The 25,466-nt window shown below is 39.3% G+C and overlaps 1 long non-coding RNA gene across 1 annotated transcript; it reads right to left on the reverse strand.

Annotated features, from left to right (window-relative positions):
* Positions 1 to 3,198: 3,198 nt before the first annotated feature.
* Positions 3,199 to 8,087, reverse strand: LOC149129191 (uncharacterized). The gene is made up of 2 exons (XR_016240313.1): positions 7,208 to 8,087; positions 3,199 to 7,177 (listed from the first exon to the last, which is right to left on the reverse strand). It is a non-coding gene; the product is annotated as an uncharacterized LOC149129191 (long non-coding RNA).
* Between the last annotated feature and the right edge of the window lie 17,379 nt (positions 8,088 to 25,466).

Here is a 25,466-nt window from a genome sequence, read left to right on the forward strand (position 1 = left end):
TTCATTCTCTTTATTAAGCAATCTATCGTAGTGGCATCTCCAGACCTCTTTCTTTGCAGCCTCATTTAGTGCAAGCGTACCGTCATCCATGCGAACACATTTCTCTCCTACAACATCACTATTCTCTCTCCTACACTGTCTTGCAACACGAAATACCTCGAGTCTTTGGTCCTTACGGCGCAGAACATTGGCAAATCTTTTCTTATCTGCTTCCCCTCTGGCTAAATAAACCTGTCGCCTAGCTTCCCTTCTGGCAGATTGGTACAATTCCCTGCTACCACCGTTCTTCCAGTCCTTCCAAGCCTGTTTCTTTTGTCTAATAGCCCCGTCTACATCCTTGTTCCACCACCACATATATATATATATATATATATATATATATATATATATATATATATATATATATATATATATATACATGTATATATACATGTATACATACACACACATGTACATACATATATATGTGTGTATATATATATATATATTATTATTATTATGTAACTTAGATAGAACCATCCCTATAAGAGTTTTTTATTCTCATATTGACTGAATATATGTATGTATGTATGTATGTATGTATGTATGTGTGCGTCTGTGTGTGCCTTTGTGTCTGTCTCTCCTACTAGATAACAACAGCTGTTGGTTTGTTCCACCCTACCCTCATAACTTAGCACAAAAAACCCCCCAAAAACCCTGCACTAAAGACAAAACTTGAAACGTGGAATGAAATAAAAAATCTATATTAATGACAACCAGTGAAGAGAAACATAACGAGAGTGTTACGAGACTGAAAGATTATGGGTGGAAGTTAATGAAGAAGCTGGAGTGAGTTTCAATTTGGAGTCCATGTTGAAAGAAAAAGATTTGGAAGAAGACAACGAAGAGGAATAGAAAACTAATTGTATTCAATGAAATGTATCTGAGAAAGATGTTGAGAGCACACTGGCAGATCAGGTCAGAAACAAAGAGATTCTGAGAAGAGCGAGGTTGTGACCATTGCAAGGGATTCCATCTGGCTGGCTCCATTCTGTACCTAACCAATCAGCAGGACTTGAAAACAACCATGGCTTGAGTACTACCTGATAACGAGTGTGAAAAAAGGGAGGCCAAAGATCCCATGCTACCCGGTGGTGGCCATTTCAAGATGACCCGAAGACTTGCTGGGGCTGCCTACTGGACCCTAGCAGCGGGAAATTTAGACACTGTCACGTGACAACTTGCTGGGGCAGCCTGCTGGAGCCTAGCAGCAGGTATAAAAAGGGGAATTTGACAAGACAATCAGTCGGATGCTGACACTCGTTGACGCTGCATTGAAGAGGCCAGGGAATAGAAGAAAGAAGACATGCACCCAACACCGGAGCTGAAGACACCTCCGAAAGGGGGGGAGGCGCCACGTCAAAATGGTAGGGGAGTAGGGGCCGAAACCGGACGTGGATCCTCCTGATGATGTCTTGAGCTAACTGGATCCTATAAAGGAGCTGTTGTGGTAGCAGACCACGAAACATGGTTGAAATTCCTCAGCATTATGTAGAATGGATGTGTGACGATAGAAGCTGAATGGAACCCACTGGAGGAGGCTGGTTGCCCACTGCCCTGAGCAAAAGTCAGTTTGCTTTGAATTGTAGACATTGAATGAAGTTTTAATTATCCGTTTCCTAAGCAACAAGCAGAGCATCAACGATGTTCCTAATCATGTGATATAAAAGCATTTTGTCGTTTGTTTTAAAAGCTGGGACAAAGACCATTTAAAAAAGTCTGTGTTTCCGACCACTTGGATAAAAACCTGAAACTATCGCGTAAAAGTAGTTGACAAGTGATAAATATAGATTAATGTATAATAGAGTCTATGAGACTGTGTGTGGGTGAATAATTAGCTGTTTGTTGTTGGTTTGAATAAAATTAAACATCATTGAACACACGCACACAGATGTACATCAGGTGGAACATGAGACTAACTTTAATGAATGCTTTTAATCTCATAGGATACATATATATATATATATATATATATATATATATATATATATATATATCTCATCATCATCATCATCGTCGTTTAACGTCCGCTTTCCATGCTAGCATGGGTTGGACAATTTGACTGAGGACTGGTGAAACCGGATGGCTACACCAGGCTCCAATCTGATTTGGCAGAGTTTCTACAGCTGGATGCCCTTCCTAACGCCAACCACTCTGAGAGTGTAGTGGGGGATTTTTATGTGCCACCAGCACAAAAGACAGTCAGGCGGTACTGGCAACGGCCACGCTCAGAATGGTGTATTTTACGTGCCACCTGCAAAAGAGCCAGTTCGAGGGCACTGGCAACGATCTCACTTGAATGTCTTTACACGTGCCATCTGGCACAAGTGCCAGGAAGGCAACGCTGGGCACAGGTGCCATTAACGGTGCTCGAAACGTCAAAGACTTTCTCTATTCCCGAGCGTTAAACTAATACATCCTTTTGTTGTTTACACCACCTGTCCTCGTCTGTTGTTGTTTTTTTCGTAAATTCTCCCATTTATATGTATGAATGTATTTATGTGTGTATATATATATATGTGTGTGTGTGTGTGTGTGTGTGTGTACGTATGCATATGTAACTAACAGGCATTCCCGTCAGTTATGACGATGAGTGCTCAATGATCTGATCAATGGAACGACTTGCTTGTGAAATTAGCATACAAATGGCTGAGCACTCCACAGACATTGCATAATCCTTAACATAGTTCTCATGGAGGTTCAGTGTGACTGAGAATGGGACAAGAGTGGCCCTTTTTGAATCCCATGTACAACTCCTTTCTGCCAGCTGAATGGCAGGACACAACACCACCACCGGGAACTTACAGCCTTGCAATTGAGGGCAGGACACACTGCAACCACTAAGCCACAAGCCTCTACGATGCAAACACATACATACATACATATATACATATATATATGTATATACAGTGGCATGTAAAAAGCACCATTTGAGCATGGTTGTTGCTAGTGCTGCCTGACTGGCCCACATAAAAGCACCCACTTCACTCTTGTAGTGGTTGGCATTTGGAAGGGCATCCAGCTGTAGAAACCTTACCAGATCAGAATGAAACCTGGTACAGCCTGCTGGCTTGCCAGTCCTCAGTCAAACCATCCAACCCATGCCAGCCTGGAAAGTGAACATTAAACAATGATGATGATGATGATGATGCATATGTACATATGTATATTTTAGATAAAACTTTGATATGTTTCAACCAAAGATTGGTCCAGGCCATGTCCAATTTAATAGCACCACCTGATAGGATTATCTAAATCCTTTTAAAGCCAAGTTTTGCGGTATCGTGGTCCACTCAAGTGGGGAGTTCTTGTTGAGTGAGTTGTACCCAGGTATGGGTGGCTCATCTGGTATTCCTTGAAAAAGCTGATAGGATCCTTTTCCTCTTTGATCAGTTTTGGGACAATGTTAAATAAGGCAGGGCCCGTTGAGGCCCAAATATTCTGTTTTAGGTTCAAACTGGCCAGATCTGGCCACTCACACCTCCCTAACAATGCCATTCCAAAAAGGAACAATTACATCGCATATAAATAAAAGTTGGTCCTAACTATGATATTAATGTCATCTACATATCTGCTGTAAAGTAGAAGAGTTGTGGACCGTTCTGCTAACATATGTTTGAGTTTTCTGTCCCACCAGGTCATGAAGAGGCCGGCCACATCTCCAGCTACACCAATGCCGATGGCTGCACCTTGAACCTGCATGTATAGTTTTTTGTTGAACTTTACTATGTGGTTCTTCAAGGTGGTTTTTATACTGGCCCCTATTGCATGAGCCATCATTTCCTTCACCTGATTGTTGTTCTCAGGGTTTTGGGTGGGTGCAGTCCAGCCACTCCAGCATTGAGTGGTGCTTCTTTTTCACTGCTGAAGTGATGATGGGTGGTCTTCCCCTCTGTGGCCTGGTGGGGCAGAATCTACTGAGGTCATGGTCATCCAAATAGTTACTGTCGTAGCTTAGTCTGAGGAGGAGGCCCAGTTCCCTCGTGTTGACCTTGCGGAACTCCACTTCACTCTCACAGATCACCTGAATGCATATCCCCACAGCAAAATCTATGTCTATAGATGGGTAGAGTGAAATCACATCCATACTACCCACTACACAACCTGTGAGGTCGTTGGAGTAGTTGCAAGTACTGATTCTACTGAGGAGATCTTCCATGCTCACACAGACATCTGGAGACATCTCTATGAGAGGTCGTAATACTTGTGAGAGGAAGTAGGACAGTGTACAGTTGCTGGAGATATTTGCTCCACAAACTGGTCTGGTTGGAGGTCCCATGACAGGGTTTATGTAGGGTTTGTGGTCTTTGCGTAACCCGTATAGTGTAGGAATGTCGTTGTTGGTAGCTTGGAAATTGTGTGCTGTCCTTTTTGTACGTTGGAGTATGTTGCACCACATTCCCATGTGTGCGTTGAGGATTTTTTTCCACTTTTTCATGTTCTTGTGTAACTTCTCTCATGTTACTGATGTGTTGTTGCATGGTTTGGACATAATTCTGACGGCTGTCTATTGACAGTCTGCCAGACTTGTCCGTAGGGAGGCACACTAATTCCCTGTTCCTAATTCGCTGTCTCAGTTTATGTAGGCCTCTGTCAACAGAGGAGCTGATTTGGTGGGTCCCCTCCTCACTATGTTTTTTAGTGGATTTGTTGTATTAGTCTAAGATATGTCGGAGTCTATTTCTTGCTAAGGAGATCTTTGCTTCTGTTTCACTGTCGATTTGGGGTGGGATACATGCCCTTTTGTTGAAGGGTAAGTCTGTGGGGGAGATCCTTGTCATGTCATAAGATTAGTTGTTAGGGTTAGGGTTAGGGTTGTAGAAGGCAGAGTGTAGGGTGTTACTATCATTGTGGTTGTTGTTGTTGTTGTTATAATAATAATAATAATAAATAAGTAAGGATCATTTTCTCCATACTAGCACGGGTTGTATGTGTCCTGTTGATATCTGTTTCAGTTTAATTCCTTTTGCAATGTTTTCATAAAATACAGTTGTTCCTTGGCTTACACAGTTTTCTGTTTCTTAGTTTCACTTTAGCAACGAAAATGTGATAATTAGATGCGGGGTAGCCATGTGCTTTCTCTGCAGCAACACACCTCTACCTGTCCCTCTATCATACTACAGCTGAGGATGAAGCCACCTCTCTCACTACTAGCAATCTACTCTGCCTTGAAATTTACTTGGTAATTTTACTCGTGTCAGTGTTACCGAAACTGTTACTCAGACATAGAGAACCATGTCAAAACACACATTAGAACTAAGTGTAGTAATTCGTCTCAGATCATGTGAAATAGTCCAACCCATGACAGCCTGAAAAACGAATGTTAAATGATGATGATGATACATATACATGTTAATTGTATTTCTTATTTTCATTGCAATAATTAATTTGTTTCTATTATAAATAAAAACATCAACTTCATTTCGCATGATAACGATTAGCTTGATGACTTGTGGATGCAATGCACTTTCACGTGTGTCGCAGGCACAAATGCCAGGAAGGCGACGCTGGTAACGATCCCGCTCAAAAGGTGCTATTTACATGCCTTCTACCTTACAATTAACTAAATTGGCATAGAATAATGGTTTCATATTGTTTTATAATTAAGATCTAAACTGTTAATATATGAATGCAAAAGAGATTGTTGAAGAACTGCGAACCTACTTTTGGGTCCCCCTGTATATAGTAATTTCATTCTAAGACAATGTGGTAAGAACCTTATGTGGTTGATAAGTTTCGATAAAGAATACTGTGTGAATACAAGGACAACTGTATTTAGTAAACAAGTGTATTTCATGATTCAACACATTAAAAAAATCAAAAAAAATCTGACGTTCAAATGTTGTTGGTTGATATTTTGCTCGTTGTTTGCATATCATGTTTTCTATTATAGTTGGCAAATTGCCAAAGGTAAGTAGTTTTTCTATTTCATGATTCGACATAAGAAACAAAAAAAAAAAAACAATCTGACTTAAAAAAAACATAATAATCTGACTTTAACCCTTTCGTTACTATATTTCTGGCCAAAATACACCCCTCATGAGTTTCAATTAAATTCTAAAATAATCATGAATTTAGACTAGTCTCATTAAACACCTGTAACTTTTTTATTTATCAACATATTAATGTGATATTTGGAACATAATTAAAGAAAGGGTTCTTAATCAATTCTATTGCATAAGTTTTGTCTCACAGTTCTCCACGTACTGGGGGGGGGGTACTGCTAGTGTCTCTCACATGTATATATTGGTTCAGCTTCACGAATCGTACTCGTTCATAATACTGGAAATATATTCATCGCCAAAAGGTTCCTGATCGCTCCAGTAATTTGTTATTCTGGGTAACTGTCTAATATCCATGATAATATTTATGGCAAAAAATGCCCGTATTTCATCTACAGTTGCAGGAAACTGCAAGCGATCTTTTTTTTCCCGGTTCGTTTACATTCTTCGTAACGGTTTGTTTCCGCAGTAATCAGTTGAAACAAGCATGAAAAGGAAGTCTAAAGGTTTCGCTTCCTGAGAAAGACTATGGCTAGACCCTGTTTCCTCACAAAAATTGTTAATAAAAACGTTTGTTTTAATTTTTACTCCATTCTGGTGTAAAATCATCCTCGCTGTCACCGTCGCCGCTTTCAGAATCGCTGATTTCGGTTTCGGATCCAGAAATATCCGATTCCTTATCGTTCACCACGTGCTTTTGTAGCTCATTCATTCTTTTCTTCGATATCTCCATATCTTCTGCTGAAAAACCTTCAAATTCGGAATCACTGCTTGATAGCATGAAACTCCTCTCCATCTTCAAAGTTGAAAAAAATCAACGCCGCAAAAAATGTGGAAAGAAATCTTCCAAAATTCACTGAGTTCAAATATCAGGCCAAACAATGTGGGAGACAATAACTCAACTGTTTGCAAAGTGAAATCAGGTGTTTTAACGACTGTATTAACGAGATTTGGGTTCAAATATACATTTAAATAACAATGGGTATGCTCGGCCGGCTACGGCCGGGTTAGTCTTATGAACCAAAAATCTTTTCGGCCGGCCACGGCCGGGTTAGTAACGAAAGGGTTAAAAAAAAAAAATAATAATCTGACTTAAAAAAAAAAAAACAATCTGACTTTAAAAATAAAAAATTTGACTTTAAAAAGAAAAATAATAATAATCTGACTTTAAAAAAAAATCTGACGTTCAAATGTTGTTGGTTGATATTTTGCTCGTTGTTTGCATATCATGTTTTCTGTTATAGTTGGCAAATTGCCAAAGGTAAGTAGTTTTTCTGATTTTGTTGAGTATTTGCTGTTTTTCTTATTTTGTTGAGGGTTTGTTGTTAGGATTGGGGTTCAGACTTTAGACTATATTAGGGTTAGCTTGGGGATTTGTGAATGGTTTTTAGAGAGAATAGTTAGGTAAGAGATCAAAGTTTGAACTAGGGGTTAGGCTTTGTGGCGATGGGGAGGGTAGAGATTAAACAGGATCAGTACTGAAGATGAAGGTTTGTTGCGAGTGTTGATCATGGTTTAATGTTGGGTTTAGCAGTGAAAGACAGGGATGAGGGCTAAGGTGAGTGTTATGTGCGATCATGCCTCATCCCCTACTAGAATAGGAGGGAAGAGGTAGGCGCAGGAAGACCTGGGATGAGGTGGTGAGGCACGACCTTCGAACATTGGGCCTCACCGAGGGATGACTTCTGACTGAGACCTTTGGAAATATGCTGTGCGCGAGAAGACTCGGCAAGCCAAGTGAGACCTAAATCTAAGGCCTCAGCCAGTCCACTTATGCGTACCTTCCTTCATTGGACACTAAACTCCACTTACGAAGACCTGTTGAGGCAAGTGAAATTGAAATCGAGTTGAATTGGACGCTAAACTCCACTTGCGAAGACCGGTTGAGGCAAGTGAAATCGAAATCGAAATCGAGTAAAATTCGATGATTGGCACCCATGCCAATGTCGTCTCCTTCATTAGACACAAAACTCAGCTTGCGAAGACTTATTGGGGCAAGCGAAAGCGAAATTGTGATGGCACCTGTGCCCAGCGTCGCCTTTCTGGCACTTGTGCCTGCGGCATATGTAAGGACTTTCGAGCGAGATCGTTGCCAGTGCCCCTGGACTGGCTCTTGTGCGGGTGGCACATAAAATACACCATTTTGAGCATGGCCGTTGCCAGTACAGCATGACTGGCCTTCGGGCCGGTGGCAAGTAAAAAACACCCACTACACTCTCTGAGTGGTTGGCGTTAGGAAGGGCATCCAGCTGTAGAAACTCTGCCAAATTAGATTGGAACCTGGTGTAGCCATCTGGTTTCACCAGTCCTCAGTCAAATTGTCCAACCCATGCTAGCATGGAAAGCGGACGTTAAACGACGACGATGATGATATATATATATATATATATAAATTGGAAATGTAAAATAAAAACAAAAGAGAAAGGATTCTAGTGGCTGTGTGGTTAGTAGTTTGCTTACCAACCACATGGTCCCGGGTTCAGTCCCACTGCGTGGCATCTTGGGCAAGTGTCTCCTACTATAGCCTCGGGCCGACCAAAGCCTTGTGAGTGGATTTGGTAGACAGAAACTGAAAGAAGCCCGTCGTATATATGTATATATATATATATATATATATGTATGTGTGTGTGTGTTTGTGTGTCTGTGTTTGTCCCCCCAACATCGCTTGACAACCGATGCTGGTATGTTTATGTCCCCGTAACTTAGCGGTTCGGCAGTAGAGACCGATAGAATAAGTACCAGGCTTCTAAAGAATAAGTCCTGGGGTCGATTTGCTCGACTAAAGGCGGTGCTCCAGCATGGCCACAGTCAAACAGACTGAAACAAGTAAAAGAGTATATATATATATATATATATATATATATATATGTCTGTATATATATATATATATATATATATATATATATATATATATACACATGTATACTCTTTTACTCTTTTACTTGTTTCAGTCTTTTGACTGTGGCCATGCTGTAACACCACTTTTAGTCGAGCAAATCGACCCCAGGATTTATTCTTTGGAAGCCTATTACTTAATCTATCGGTCTCTTTTTGCCGAACCGCTAAGTTACGGGGACATAAACACACCAGCATCGGTTGTTATGTGATGTTTGGGGGACAAACACAGACACTCATACACACATACATAGATATATACGACGGGCTTCTTTCAGTTTCCGTCTACCAAATCCACTCGTACATACATCTATACATATATATATATACATATGTATGTATGTATATATATATGTATGTATGTACATATGTATGTATGTATATATGTACATACCTGCATTCATACATATATATATATATATATATATATATATATATATATATAATGTATGAATGCATGTATGTATGAATAAATGAGTGTGTGGGTATGTATGTAGATATGTATGTATGTATGTATGAATAGACAGACATACATGAGGTGTGTCTGACAGATAGTGTCAGGCTCCATTAAACTTGAAATATGATATCCCTGGAGTTACTGGTCATCCATGGGATAATTACAATTTAAGTAGAGAGATTTTTTATTCTATTTGTCTATACCACTTGTCTAGAAGATAAAAGGATGTGTGTATATATGTAAATGTATGTAAATGGTAATTAGAAGTATATAAAACCCAAAAGAATGAAGAATTAGAATAATAATGAAAATAAACTTTAAAATATAAAGAAACATAAAGAGACATATATATGGTGCCGGGGTGGCTATGTGAATAGGCGAAGGGGTGGCTGTGTGGTAAGTAGCTTGCTTACCAACCATATGGTTCTGGGTTCAGTCTCACTGCATAGTACCTTGGGCAAGTGACTTCAACTATAGCCTCGGGCCGACCAAAGCCTTGTGAGTCGATTTGGTAGACGGAAACTGAAAGAAGCCCGTCGTATCTATGTATCTATATATATATATATATATATGTGTGTTTATGTTTGTGTTTGTGCCCCTAGCATTGCTGGACAACCGATGCTGGTGTGTTTTCGTCCCCGTAACTTAGTGGTTTGGCAAAAGAGACCAATAGAATAAGTCCTGGGGTCGTTGTGCTCAGCTAAAGGTGGTGCTCCAGCATGGCCGCAGTGAAATAATTGAAACAAGTAAAAGAGAAAAGATATGTATATATATATTATTAATTTTTCTATATGTGATAGTGGATTTTCATCGATGAGTTCTTGAAAATTGGTTCTTTTCTTGAATGGATACAACGAATGTATGCATCTATGCACATATATAACCTTGCTTATATGCACATATATAACCTTGCTTATACATATATACAAGTACACACAATCATATTGACACTCACGCACACTCACAAATATACGTATAATCTTAAAGTATACACACATATACGCTTATCCATCACTACACCTATACATATATACACATATATACACACACACATACATATATACAAATATATATGACACTAATACAAGGATAATGGTTAAAATTCAAACATGCATTTTTTAATATTGTTATTTTATTAAAACCTTTTTTTTTAACACACATAAACATGCCACACATAGATGTATCTACACATACTCATATCTACACATGTTCATACGCACATAGTCATATACACAACGCGCAACACATACACACACGTGCACACACATATGCATCTGCACATACGTACATGCATATCAAACTATATACGCTCATACGGTTATATATAACTACATATATGTATGTATTATGCATCTCAACATGTATGTAGGGAATGGAATTCCACATGTAAAAGAGAGAGGAGGGTGATTATAGAGGTGTACTCCCGAGTGGAATCTGGATGTTACCCCATTCGCATTTACGGTTGAGAGAGGGTTTGTATTCCTGTATACAGACAGCTTCAGTGACTTGTCTCAGCATTGCATCAGTGGGATGTGTGGATAAGATATTTAAATTAAGTCTCCCTAACGAGCCCTTGTGGCAGTCTACAGCATGCTGGTTGAAGATGGATAGGGTCAGCCATGTGTTGTATAGCTGTCATCACCTGTTCCTCATTTAGGGGAGTGTTCGTATCTGTATGTGTATCTGTATTATTATTACATTTCACGACGAGGTTAATGTGGTCGACGTATCGAGAGTACATAGCTAAGTGGATGTTACGGGTCGCAAAGCACTCTGGAAAATTAGCTATGCACTTAGCTATGTACACTCGATACGTTAACGACAGTACCTTTCTTGTGTTTCAAACCACAAGACGGAAGTTTTGCGGAGGTTGTGACTTCGAAACTCACCCGGGGCACAATTTTTTTGTGTCTTTCTACCGTGAATATATACAGAGAGAGAGAGAGGCGGGCACACACATATACTTATATCGCATAATCATCTGTGTACATGCAAATTGGTGGGGCACATTTGTGTATATATGCCCATTGCTTTAACATAACTAATACTAACATTACGTTGTTATTATATATCAACATGGTCTGCTTGCTTCCCTTTACGTACATTTGCTGTGTAGCTTATACGTAATGATGAAACTACATAACAACAATGCAATTTCACATGTGCCAACTGCACGGGTGTAAGTACAGACATATAGACGGATAGAGATACGTGTGTGTGTGTGTGTTTGTGTACATGTGAACGTATGTTTATGTACTGATATGTGCGTCAGTTCAAGTTGTATACACGACTTACTTTGTTGAAGGTTGTATATACACACACATGTGCATCTACACATATGTAAACACACACACACACATATATGTGTGTCTGTGTGAGTTTGTCCCTCTCACCACCGTCTAACGGTGAATGGATACAACGAATGTATGCATATATGCACATATATAACCTTGCTTATATGCACATATATAACCTTGCTTATATGCACATATATAACCTTGCTTATATGCACATATATAACCTTGCTTATACATATATACAAGTACACACAATCATATTGACACTCACACACACTCACAAATATACGTATAATCTTAAAGTATACACACATATACGCTTATCCATCACTACACCTATACATATATACACATATATACACACACACATACATATATACAAATATATATGACACTAATACAAGGATAACGGATCTTTTTTAAAACGGGGGCCACATTTTTCATTAATGTTTTACTTAGTGTTTTTTGGTAGCGAAAGACTTTCAAACTTCGTATATTTATCTATTTTGTGTTATAGAACAGAAAAAGGATCCTTTTTAAAACGGGGCCCACATTTTTCATTAACGAAACACTTTGAAACTTGGAACACTGGTAGAATGTGTCATATAAAACATCTTTTTCTCTTAGTCTTCTTAAAAAAAAAAGAAATCCATAAATTATTCCATGTTAAAGTTGTCGTATTTCTGTAATTTCAACCAATCATTGACGTCCATTCAGCCGATATACATTAAGTGCCGACTACATAAACAAACGATTCTGAAACAATTAACCCTAACCCTAACCCTACGGTTAGGGTTAGGGTTAGGGTTAGGGTTAAACGCAAATTTAAAATGAAAAAAGCAAATAAAACGAAGAATCGTTTGTTTATGTAGTCGGCACTTAATGTATATCGGCTGAATGGACGTCAGTGATTGGTTGAAATTATCGAAATAAGACAATTTTTTACATGAAATAAATTCGAATACAAAAATATTTTTCTGTTCTATAACATAAAATAGATAAGTATACGAAGTTTGAAAGTCTTTCGGTACCAAAAACACTACGTAAAACATTAATGAAAAATGTGGCCCCCGTTTTAAAAAAGATCAAATATATATATATATATATATATATATATATATATATATATATATATATATAATGATAATAATAATAAAGTGACAACAAAAGAATGAAACCTCAATATTAGGTAAATATAGCATTATTTATATATGTATATAGATAGGACAATCAGTAAGTTGTCATAATAGTGTTTGGAGTGTGGATATGTGTATACATATGAGTACGTACATGCACATATATGTTTGTGTGTGTATGCCCATATACATGTTTGTGTGAGTGTGTATGTATGTAGACATTATGAACACAGGAGGTGTTTCTTTCTTTTTTTCATAAATCTCCTTTTACAAAACCACTACATTATAGGGATGTCAAAAAACCGACACCAGCCCCTAAGTGATGGCCTTGAAAAATTCTGTTTTAGTCGAATGAATCGAATCCAGCACTTATTTTGGTCTGCTTTGCTGAACTGCTAGGTTATAGGAGCATAAACACCAACACCAGTTATCAAGCAGTGATGGGAGACAGACACACAGACATGAGGAGACACACACACACATATATATATTCGATGGGCTTCTTTCAGTTTCCATCCACCAAAACCACTCACAAGGCTTTGGTCGGCTTGAGACTATAGCAGAAGACACTTGCTCAAGGTGGCACGCAGTGAGACTGAACCCAGAACCATGTGGTTGGGAAGCAAGCCTCTTACTACACATAATATATGACAAAGATGGTGGGATAGGCTGGAAGTATAAGGTAAGTGATGACGTATGAACGGTCAAGGGGCCTTGCAAGTAAGACAGACATGTGAGCAGAAGGACAACTAGTGCGTATGACTTTTGCTTTCGGGCTTTCGTTTGGGACAGACATGGTGACCCCGCAAGAGTTCAGGGAAATTGGCGTTAGGTTCTGGCCAGAGGTTAGGTCGGTGTATCCTAAGTGGACAGTATAAATGTTGCGAGAGGACCCATGTGACAGATGAACCAAGCTTTTTAGCCCATTTCACACACCTGCTTATACCCACTGATCCACTGACTTGTACGAGTTAAGGCAGCTGGTGTATATATATATATACAAACATATATGCTGTGTGTAGCATCGTGTGAAAGAGGGAGGCTAGTATATATTATATAAGAAAAACTTTAAGGCGCTGCTCCAGCATGGCCGCAGTCTAATGAATGAAACAAGTAAAACAAAGAAAGGAACATGAGAAAAAAAACCCATACATTTCGTACGTATACCTGCGGCTAAAGACACGCAGCTAGCTTTACTGATTGAGTGTGACAAGGGACGGATTGATGTCTAGCAGGATATATTTAAACGAAGTCTATGAAAAGCATTCGACAATCCAGAATCGACCCACCCTCTCTGATCGAAGTAACCAAGTTTCGAAGGTAAATTCTTCCATTTATTGTGAGATGATGGGGGGTGGATTGGTTCGCAAAAGTTTTGCTTCGTCTCGACGTTTCCATGGAACCTTTGATTTCTTTGTAGGATGCCAAGAAGATTCCGTCCAGATTCTCTGTTGTCGGCTGAATTCCTGATTGTTGTTTCTAAGTTATTTGGGGATGTAAGGTCGGTGGAGTTGCCTCCCCTTGTCCGTCTCTGGTTTGTTTTCGATAAGCTTGGGTTCATTTCTGTGTATGTTTTTGCTTTATTTTCCTTCAGCAAGGGCTTATCCGATGCCTATTCTACGATGAACTGTGTTTCGTAGTTAATAAACAAATTGCTTTGTCTTTGCCAGCCTTGTAGCGAGTTTGTTTCTTCAGCTTCACAAGTTGTTTGCCACAGTTTAAAGACACTTTCCAAGCGTTGACCATCTCAATGTTTCTTTAATTCGTTGTAGATTTCCTCATCTATGTTCTTCAATTTTTCTTCATTGCTCAGCGCTCTAAGCTTAAGCAGTTCTATTTCTGTCTTCATGTTTTCCAAGTGTTAGTTTCTCCCTTAATTGTCTTTGTTGGTCCTGTTCGTTTGGAATACGTTTAATTTGGAGTTTATGAGGCAGAATTTAACCAGTGTTCATAAATTTCTGCCTTGTGCTTGTTTTTTATGATGTTTCAGAAAGAAACCTTTCTGGCTTTAAGTTTTTCATTCTATATGTGTATAATGCGGTTTTTAATTGATAGTGGAGGGGGATGGGCTTCTATCTTGTGTATCATCTTTAGGTGGATTTTCATTTAAGCAATTATTATGTGGTAAAGAATGAAGAGTGGTGCATAATTTGGACAAATGTTGATTGAGCTGTTGCAGGGATTGTTCTTTCTCTTCTTTTCCTCTTGTGTGGAGCTAGTGAGTTCATCAGTGTTGCTAATCAAAAGTCTCAAATTCGTGTTCATCTCTCTCAGTTCCTTAAGAGTCTCTTCATTCCTTAAGAGTCTCTTCGTCTCAAGAAGATTAAGTTTGTCCAAAGACACCTGGAAAAGGTTTAGTTTTTGGAAGCATTATATTTCGGTTGCCTAGTTCCATGAGAGTTACCTTGTCTGTTGGAATACATTTTTTGATTACTGGTGTGTACAATACATGCTCACACATGTATGTATATATATATATATGTATATATGTATATATATATATAGGTAAGTGGTAGGTTTGCCTCGATCCTTCAGGGGTAGTCTGAAGCATCCAAGCAACCAGGGGATGTTTAAATCCGGAGGCACTCCTGGGGATCACCTGTATGGGTACCGTCATGGGAAGAGGGCGTCCAGAGGCAGGTAATATGTTGCTTAAACCATAGTTTATGCATTTACTTGGAGGACAATCAGTAAGTTGTCATAATAGTGTTTGGAGTGTGGATATGTGTATACATATGAGTACGTACATGCACATATATGTTTGTGTGTGTATGCCCATATACATGTTTGTGTGAGTGTGTATGTATGTAAACATTATGAACACAGGAGGTGTTTCTTTCTTTTTTTTATAAATCTCCTTTTACAAAACCACTACATTATAGGGATGTCAGAAAACCGACACCGGCCCCTAAGTGATGGCCTTGAAAAATTCTGTTTTAGTCGAATGAATCGAATCCAGCACTTATTTTAGTCTGCTTTGCTGAACTGCTAGGTTATAGGAGCATAAACACCAACACCAGTTATCAAGCAGTGATGGGAGACAGACACACAGACATGAGGAGACACACACACACATATATATTCGATGGGCTTCTTTCAGTTTCCATCCACCAAAACCACTCACAAGGCTTTGGTCGGCTTGAGACTATAGCAGAAGACACTTGCTCAAGGTGGCACGCAGTGAGACTGAACCCAGAACCATGTGGTTGGGAAGCAAGCCTCTTACTACACATAATATATGACAAAGATGGTGGGATAGGCTGGAAGTATAAGGTAAGTGATGACGTATGAACGGTCAAGGGGCCTTGCAAGTAAGACAGACATGTGAGCAGAAGGACAACTAGTGCGTATGACTTTTGCTTTCGGGCTTTCGCTTGGGACAGACATGGTGACCCCGCAAGAGTTCAGGGAAATTGGCGTTAGGTTCTGGCCAGAGGTTAGGTCGGTGTATCCTAAGTGGACAGTATAAATGTTGCGAGAGGACCCATGTGACAGATGAACCAAGCTTTTTAGCCCATTTCACACACCTGCTTATACCCACTGATCCACTGACTTGTACGAGTTAAGGCAGCTGGTGTATATATATATATACAAACATATATGCTGTGTGTAGCATCGTGTGAAAGAGGGAGGCTAGTATATATTATATAAGAAAAACTTTAAGGCGCTGCTCCAGCATGGCCGCAGTCTAATGAATGAAACAAGTAAAACAAAGAAAGGAACATGAGAAAAAAAACCCATACATTTCGTACGTATACCTGCGGCTAAAGACACGCAGCTAGCTTTACTGATTGAGTGTGACAAGGGACGGATTGATGTCTAGCAAGATATATTTAAACGAAGTCTATGAAAAGCATTCGACAATCCAGAATCGACCCACCCTCTCTGATCGAAGTAACCAAGTCTCGAAGGTAAATTCTTCCATTTATTGTGAGATGATGGGGGGTGGATTGGTTCGCAAAAGTTTTGCTTCGTCTCGACGTTTCCATGGAACCTTTGATTTCTTTGTAGGATGCCAAGAAGATTCCGTCCAGATTCTCTGTTGTCGGCTGAATTCCTGATTGTTGTTTCTAAGTTATTTGGGGATGTAAGGTCGGTGGAGTTGCCTCCCCTTGTCCGTCTCTGGTTTGTTTTCAATAAGCTTGGGTTCATTTCTGTGTATGTTTTTGCTTTATTTTCCTTCAGCAAGGGCTTATCCGATGCCTATTCTACGATGAACTGTGTTTCGTAGTTAATAAACAAATTGCTTTGTCTTTGCCAGCCTTGTAGCGAGTTTGTTTCTTCAGCTTCACAAGTTGTTTGCCACAGTTTAAAGACACTTTCCAAGCGTTGACCATCTCAATGTTTCTTTAATTCGTTGTAGATTTCCTCATCTATGTTCTTCAATTTTTCTTCATTGCTCAGCGCTCTAAGCTTAAGCAGTTCTATTTCTGTCTTCATGTTTTCCAAGTGTTAGTTTCTCCCTTAATTGTCTTTGTTGGTCCTGTTCGTTTGGAATACGTTTAATTTGGAGTTTATGAGGCAGAATTTAACCAGTGTTCATAAATTTCTGCCTTGTGCTTGTTTTTGATCATGTTCCAGAAAGTAACCTTTCTGGCTTTAAGTTTCTCATTCTATATGTGTATAATGCGGTTTTTAATTGATAGTGGAGGGGGATGGGCTTCTATCTTGTGTATCATCTTTAGGTGGATTTTCATTTAAGCAATTATTATGTGGTAAAGAATGAAGAGTGGTGCATCATTTGGACAAATGTTGATTGAGCTGTTGCGCGGATTGTTCTTTCTCTTCTTTTCCTCTTGTGTGGAGCGAGTGAGTTCATCAGTGTTGCTAATCAAAAGTCTCAAATTCGTGTTCATCTCTCTCAGTTCCTTAAGAGTCTCTTCATTCCTTAAGAGTCTCTTCGTCTCAAGAAGATTAAGTTTGTCCAAAGACACCTGGAAAAGGTTTAGTTTTTGAAAGCATTATATTTCGGTTGCCTACTTCCATGAGAGTTACCTTGTCTGTTGGAATACATTTTTTGATTACTGGCGTGTACAATACATGCTCACACATGTATGTATATATATATATATATATATATATATGTATATATATATATATATATAGGTAAGTGGTAGGTTTGCCTCGATCCTTCAGGGGTAGTCTGAAGCATCCAAGCAACCAGGGGATGTTTAAATCCGGAGGCACTCCTGGGGATCACCTGTATGGGTACCGTCATGGGAAGAGGGCGTCCAGAGGCAGGTAATATGTTGCTTAAACCATAGTTTATGCATTTACTTGGAGGACAATCAGTAAGTTGTCATAATAGTGTTTGGAGTGTGGATATGTGTATACATATGAGTACGTACATGCACATATATGTTTGTGTGTGTATGCCCATATACATGTTTGTGTGAGTGTGTATGTATGTAAACATTATGAACACAGGAGGTGTTTCTTTCTTTTTTTTATAAATCTCCTTTTACAAAACCACTACATTATAGGGATGTCAGAAAACCGACACCGGCCCCTAAGTGATGGCCTTGAAAAATTCTGTTTTAGTCGAATGAATCGAATCCAGCACTTATTTTAGTCTGCTTTGCTGAACTGCTAGGTTATAGGAGCATAAACACCAACACCAGTTATCAAGCAGTGATGGGAGACAGACACACAGACATGAGGAGACACACACACACATATATATTCGATGGGCTTCTTTCAGTTTCCATCCACCAAAACCACTCACAAGGCTTTGGTCGGCTTGAGACTATAGCAGAAGACACTTGCTCAAGGTGGCACGCAGTGAGACTGAACCCAGAACCATGTGGTTGGGAAGCAAGCCTCTTACTACACATAATATATGACAAAGATGGTGGGATAGGCTGGAAGTATAAGGTAAGTGATGACGTATGAACGGTCAAGGGGCCTTGCAAGTAAGACAGACATGTGAGCAGAAGGACAACTAGTGCGTATGACTTTTGCTTTCGGGCTTTCGCTTGGGACAGACATGGTGACCCCGCAAGAGTTCAGGGAAATTGGCGTTAGGTTCTGGCCAGAGGTTAGGTCGGTGTATCCTAAGTGGACAGTATAAATGTTGCGAGAGGACCCATGTGACAGATGAACCAAGCTTTTTAGCCCATTTCACACACCTGCTTATACCCACTGATCCACTGACTTGTACGAGTTAAGGCAGCTGGTGTATATATATATATACAAACATATATGCTGTGTGTAGCATCGTGTGAAAGAGGGAGGCTAGTATATATTATATAAGAAAAACTTTAAGGCGCTGCTCCAGCATGGCCGCAGTCTAATGAATGAAACAAGTAAAACAAAGAAAGGAACATGAGAAAAAAAACCCATACATTTCGTACGTATACCTGCGGCTAAAGACACGCAGCTAGCTTTACTGATTGAGTGTGACAAGGGACGGATTGATGTCTAGCAAGATATATTTAAACGAAGTCTATGAAAAGCATTCGACAATCCAGAATCGACCCACCCTCTCTGATCGAAGTAACCAAGTCTCGAAGGTAAATTCTTCCATTTATTGTGAGATGATGGGGGGTGGATTGGTTCGCAAAAGTTTTGCTTCGTCTCGACGTTTCCATGGAACCTTTGATTTCTTTGTAGGATGCCAAGAAGATTCCGTCCAGATTCTCTGTTGTCGGCTGAATTCCTGATTGTTGTTTCTAAGTTATTTGGGGATGTAAGGTCGGTGGAGTTGCCTCCCCTTGTCCGTCTCTGGTTTGTTTTCAATAAGCTTGGGTTCATTTCTGTGTATGTTTTTGCTTTATTTTCCTTCAGCAAGGGCTTATCCGATGCCTATTCTACGATGAACTGTGTTTCGTAGTTAATAAACAAATTGCTTTGTCTTTGCCAGCCTTGTAGCGAGTTTGTTTCTTCAGCTTCACAAGTTGTTTGCCACAGTTTAAAGACACTTTCCAAGCGTTGACCATCTCAATGTTTCTTTAATTCGTTGTAGATTTCCTCATCTATGTTCTTCAATTTTTCTTCATTGCTCAGCGCTCTAAGCTTAAGCAGTTCTATTTCTGTCTTCATGTTTTCCAAGTGTTAGTTTCTCCCTTAATTGTCTTTGTTGGTCCTGTTCGTTTGGAATACGTTTAATTTGGAGTTTATGAGGCAGAATTTAACCAGTGTTCATAAATTTCTGCCTTGTGCTTGTTTTTGATCATGTTCCAGAAAGTAACCTTTCTGGCTTTAAGTTTCTCATTCTATATGTGTATAATGCGGTTTTTAATTGATAGTGGAGGGGGATGGGCTTCTATCTTGTGTATCATCTTTAGGTGGATTTTCATTTAAGCAATTATTATGTGGTAAAGAATGAAGAGTGGTGCATCATTTGGACAAATGTTGATTGAGCTGTTGCGCGGATTGTTCTTTCTCTTCTTTTCCTCTTGTGTGGAGCGAGTGAGTTCATCAGTGTTGCTAATCAAAAGTCTCAAATTCGTGTTCATCTCTCTCAGTTCCTTAAGAGTCTCTTCATTCCTTAAGAGTCTCTTCGTCTCAAGAAGATTAAGTTTGTCCAAAGACACCTGGAAAAGGTTTAGTTTTTGAAAGCATTATATTTCGGTTGCCTACTTCCATGAGAGTTACCTTGTCTGTTGGAATACATTTTTTGATTACTGGCGTGTACAATACATGCTCACACATGTATGTATATATATATATATATATATATATATGTATATATATATATATATATAGGTAAGTGGTAGGTTTGCCTCGATCCTTCAGGGGTAGTCTGAAGCATCCAAGCAACCAGGGGATGTTTAAATCCGGAGGCACTCCTGGGGATCACCTGTATGGGTACCGTCATGGGAAGAGGGCGTCCAGAGGCAAGTAATATGTTGCTTAAACCGTAGTTTATGCATTTACTTGGAGGACAATCAGTAAGTTGTCATAATAGTGTTTGGAGTGTGGATATGTGTATACATATGAGTACGTACATGCACATATATGTTTGTGTGTGTATGCCCATATACATGTTTGTGTGAGTGTGTATGTATGTAGACATTATGAACACAGGAGGTGTTTCTTTCTTTTTTTTATAAATCTCCTTTTACAAAACCACTACATTATAGGGATGTCAGAAAACCGACACCGGCCCCTAAGTGATGGCCTTGAAAAATTCTGTTTTAGTCGAATGAATCGAATCCAGCACTTATTTTGGTCTGCTTTGCTGAACTGCTAGGTTATAGGAGCATAAACACCAACACCAGTTATCAAGCAGTGATGGGAGACAGACACACAGACATGAGGAGACACACACACACATATATATATTCGATGGGCTTCTTTCAGTTTCCATCCACCAAAACCACTCACAAGGCTTTGGTCGACTTGAGACTATAGCAGAAGACACTTGCTCAAGGTGGCACGCAGTGAGACTGAACCCAGAAGGTTTAGTTTTTGAAAGCATTATATTTCGGTTGCCTACTTCCATGAGAGTTACCTTGTCTGTTGGAATACATTTTTTGATTACTGGCGTGTACAATACATGCTCACACATGTATGTATATATATATATATATATATGTATATATATATATATATATAGGTAAGTGGTAGGTTTGCCTCGATCCTTCAGGGGTAGTCTGAAGCATCCAAGCAACCAGGGGATGTTTAAATCCGGAGGCACTCCTGGGGATCACCTGTATGGGTACCGTCATGGGAAGAGGGCGTCCAGAGGCAGGTAATATGTTGCTTAAACCGTAGTTTATGCATTTACTTGGAGGACAATCAGTAAGTTGTCATAATAGTGTTTGGAGTGTGGACATTATGTAGACATTATGAACACAGGAGGTGTTTCTTTCTTTTTTTTATAAATCTCCTTTTACAAAACCACTACATTATAGGGATGTCAAAAAATCGACACCGGCCCCTAAGTGATGGCCTTGAAAAATTCTGTTTTAGTTGAATGAATCGAATCCAGCACTTATTTTGGTCTGCTTTGCTGAACTGCTAGGTTATAGGAGCATAAACACCAACACCAGTTATCAAGCAGTGATGGGAGACAGACACACAGACATGAGGAGACACACACACACATATATATATTCGATGGGCTTCTTTCAGTTTCCATCCACCAAAACCACTCACAAGGCTTTGGTCGGCTTGAGACTATAGCAGAAGACACTTGCTCAAGGTGGCACGCAGTGAGACTGAACCCAGAACCATGTGGTTGGGAAGCAAGCCTCTTACTACACATAATATGGTCTCAAATTCGTGTTCATCTCTCTCAGTTCCTTAAGAGTCTCTTCATTCCTTAAGAGTCTCTTCGTCTCAAGAAGATTAAGTTTGTCCAAAGACACCTGGAAAAGGTTTAGTTTTTGAAAGCATTATATTTCGGTTGCCTAGTTCCATGAGAGTTACCTTGTCTGTTGGAATACATTTTTAAATTACTGGCGTGTACAATACATGCTCACACATGTATGTATGTATATATATATATATATATATACATACATATGTATACATACATATATATACATATATATATATATATATATATATATATATATATATATATATATATATATATGTATATATATATATATATAGGTAAGTGGTAGGTTTGCCTCGATCCTTCAGGGGTAGTCTGAAGCATCCAAGCAACCAGGTGATGTTTAAATCCGGAGGCACTCTTGGGGATCACCTGTATGGGTACCATCATGGGAAGAGGGCGTCCAGAGGCAGGTAATATGTTGCTTAAACTGTAGTTTATGCATTTACTTGGAGGACAATCAGTAAGTTGTCATAATAGTGTTTGGAGTGTGGATATGTGTATACATATGAGTACGTACATGCACATATATGTTTGTGTGTGTATGCCCATATACATGTTTGTGTGAGTGTGTATGTATGTAGACATTATGAACACAGGAGGTGTTTCTTTCTTTTTTTTATAAATCTCCTTTTACAAAACCACTACATTATAGGGATGTCAAAAAACCGACACCGGCCCCTAAGTGATGGCCTTGAAAAATTCTGTTTTAGTCGAATGAATCGAATCCAGCACTTATTTTGGTCTGCTTTGCTGAACTGCTAGGTTATAGGAGCATAAACACCAACACCAGTTATCAAGCAGTAATGGGAGACAGACACACAGACATGAGGAGACACACACACACATACACAGACACATATATATTCGATGGGCTTCTTTCAGTTTCCATCCACCAAAACCACTCACAAGGCTTTGGTCGGCTTGAGACTATAGCAGAAGACACTTGCTCAAGGTGGCACGCAGTGAGACTGAACCCAGAACCATGTGGTTGGGAAGCAAGCCTCTTACTACACATAATATATGACAAAGATGGTGGGATAGGCTGGAAGTATAAGGTAAGTGATGACGTATGAACGGTCAAGGGGCCTTGCAAGTAAGACAGACATGTGAGCAGAAGGACAACTAGTGCGTATGACTTTTGCTTTCGGGCTTTCGCTTGGGACAGACATGGTGACCCCGCAAGAGTTCAGGGAAATTGGCGTTAGGTTCTGGCCAGAGGTTAGGTCGGTGTATCCTAAGTGGACAGTATAAATGTTGCGAGAGGACCCATGTGACAGATGAACCAAGCTTTTTAGCCCATTTCACACACCTGCTTATACCCACTGATCCACTGACTTGTACGAGTTAAGGCAGCTGGTGTATATATATATATATACAAACATATATGCTGTGTGTAGCATCGTGTGAAAGAGGGAGGCTAGTATATATTCAAAAAAAAAAAACTTTATGGCGCTGCTCCAGCATGGCCGCAGTCTAATGAATGAAACAAGTAAAAGAAAGAAAGGAACATGAGAAAAAAACCCCCATACATTTCGTATGTATACCTGTGGCTAAAGACACGCAGCTAGCTTTACTGATTGAGTGTGACAAGGGACGGATTGATGTCTAGCAAGATATATTTAAACGAAGTCTATGAAAAGCATTCGACAATCCAGAATCGACCCACCCTCTCTGATCGAAGTAACCAAGTCTCGAAGGTAAATTCTTCCATTTATTGTGAGATGATGGGGGGTGGATTGGTTCGCAAAAGTTTTGCTTCGTCTCGACGTTTCCATGGAACCTTTGATTTCTTTGTAGGATGCCAAGAAGATTCCGTCCAGATTCTCTGTTGTCGGCTGAATTCCTGATTGTTGTTTCTAAGTTATTTGGGGATGTAAGGTCGGTGGAGTTGCCTCCCCTTGTCCGTCTCTGGTTTGTGTTCGATAAGCCTGGGTTCATTTCTGTGTATGTTTTTGGTTTATTTTCCTTCAGCAAGGGCTTATCCGATGCCTATTCTACGATGAACTGTGTTTCGTAGTTAATAAACAAATTGCTTTGTCTTTGCCAGCCTTGTAGCGAGTTTGTTTCTTCAGCTTCACAAGTTGTTTGCCACAGTTTAAAGACACTTTCCAAGCGTTGACCATCTCAATGTTTCTTTAATTCGTTGTAGATTTCCTCATCTATGTTCTTCAATTTTTCTTCATTGCTCAGTGCTCTAAGCTTAAGCAGTTCTATTTCTGTCTTCATGTTTTCCAAGTGTTAGTTTCTCCCATAATTGTCTTTGTTGGTCCTGTTCGTTTGGAATACGTTTAATTTGGAGTTTATGAGGCAGAATTTAACCAGTGTTCATAAATTTCTGCCTTGTGCTTGTTTTTGATCATGTTCCAGAAAGTAACCTTTCTGGCTTTAAGTTTTTCATTCTATATGTGTATAATGCGGTTTTTAATTGATAGTGGAGGGGGATGGGCTTCTATCTTGTGTATCATCTGTAGGTGGATTTTCATTTAAGCAATTATTATGTGGTAAAGAATGAAGAGTGGTGCATAATTCGGACAAATGTTGATTGAGCTGTTGCAGGGATTGTTCTTTCTCTTCTTTTCCTCTTGTGTGGAGCGAGTGAGTTCATCAGTGTTGCTAATCAAAAGTCTCAAATTCGTGTTCATCTCTCTCAGTTCCTTAAGAGTCTCTTCATTCCTTAAGAGTCTCTTCGTCTCAAGAAGATTAAGTTTGTCCAAAGACACCTGGAAAAGGTTTAGTTTTTGAAAGCATTATATTTCGGTTGCCTAGTTCCATGAGAGTTACCTTGTCTGTTGGAATCCATTTTTAGATTACTGGCGTGTACAATACATGCTCACACATGTATGTATGTATGTATGTATATATATATATATATATATACATACATATGTATACATACATATATATACATATATATATATATATATATATATATATATATATATATGTATATATATATATATATAGGTAAGTGGTAGGTTTGCCTCGATCCTTCAGGGGTAGTCTGAAGCATCCAAGCAACCAGGGGATGTTTAAATCCGGAGGCACTCTTGGGGATCACCTGTATGGGTACCGTCATGGGAAGAGGGAGTCCAGAGGCAGGTAATATGTTGCTTAAACTGTAGTTTATGCATTTACTTGGAGGACAATCAGTAAGTTGTCATAATAGTGTTTGGAGTGTGGATATGTGTATACATATGAGTACGTACATGCACATATATGTTTGTGTGTGTATGCCCATATACATGTTTGTGTGAGTGTGTATGTATGTAGACATTATGAACACAGGAGGTGTTTCTTTCTTTTTTTTATAAATCTCCTTTTACAAAACCACTACATTATAGGGATGTCAAA

The sequence above is a fragment of the Octopus bimaculoides genome, unplaced genomic scaffold (genome assembly GCF_046866305.1).
Source record: "Octopus bimaculoides isolate indiv1 unplaced genomic scaffold, ASM4686630v1 contig123, whole genome shotgun sequence".
NCBI lineage: Eukaryota > Metazoa > Mollusca > Cephalopoda > Octopoda > Octopodidae > Octopus > Octopus bimaculoides.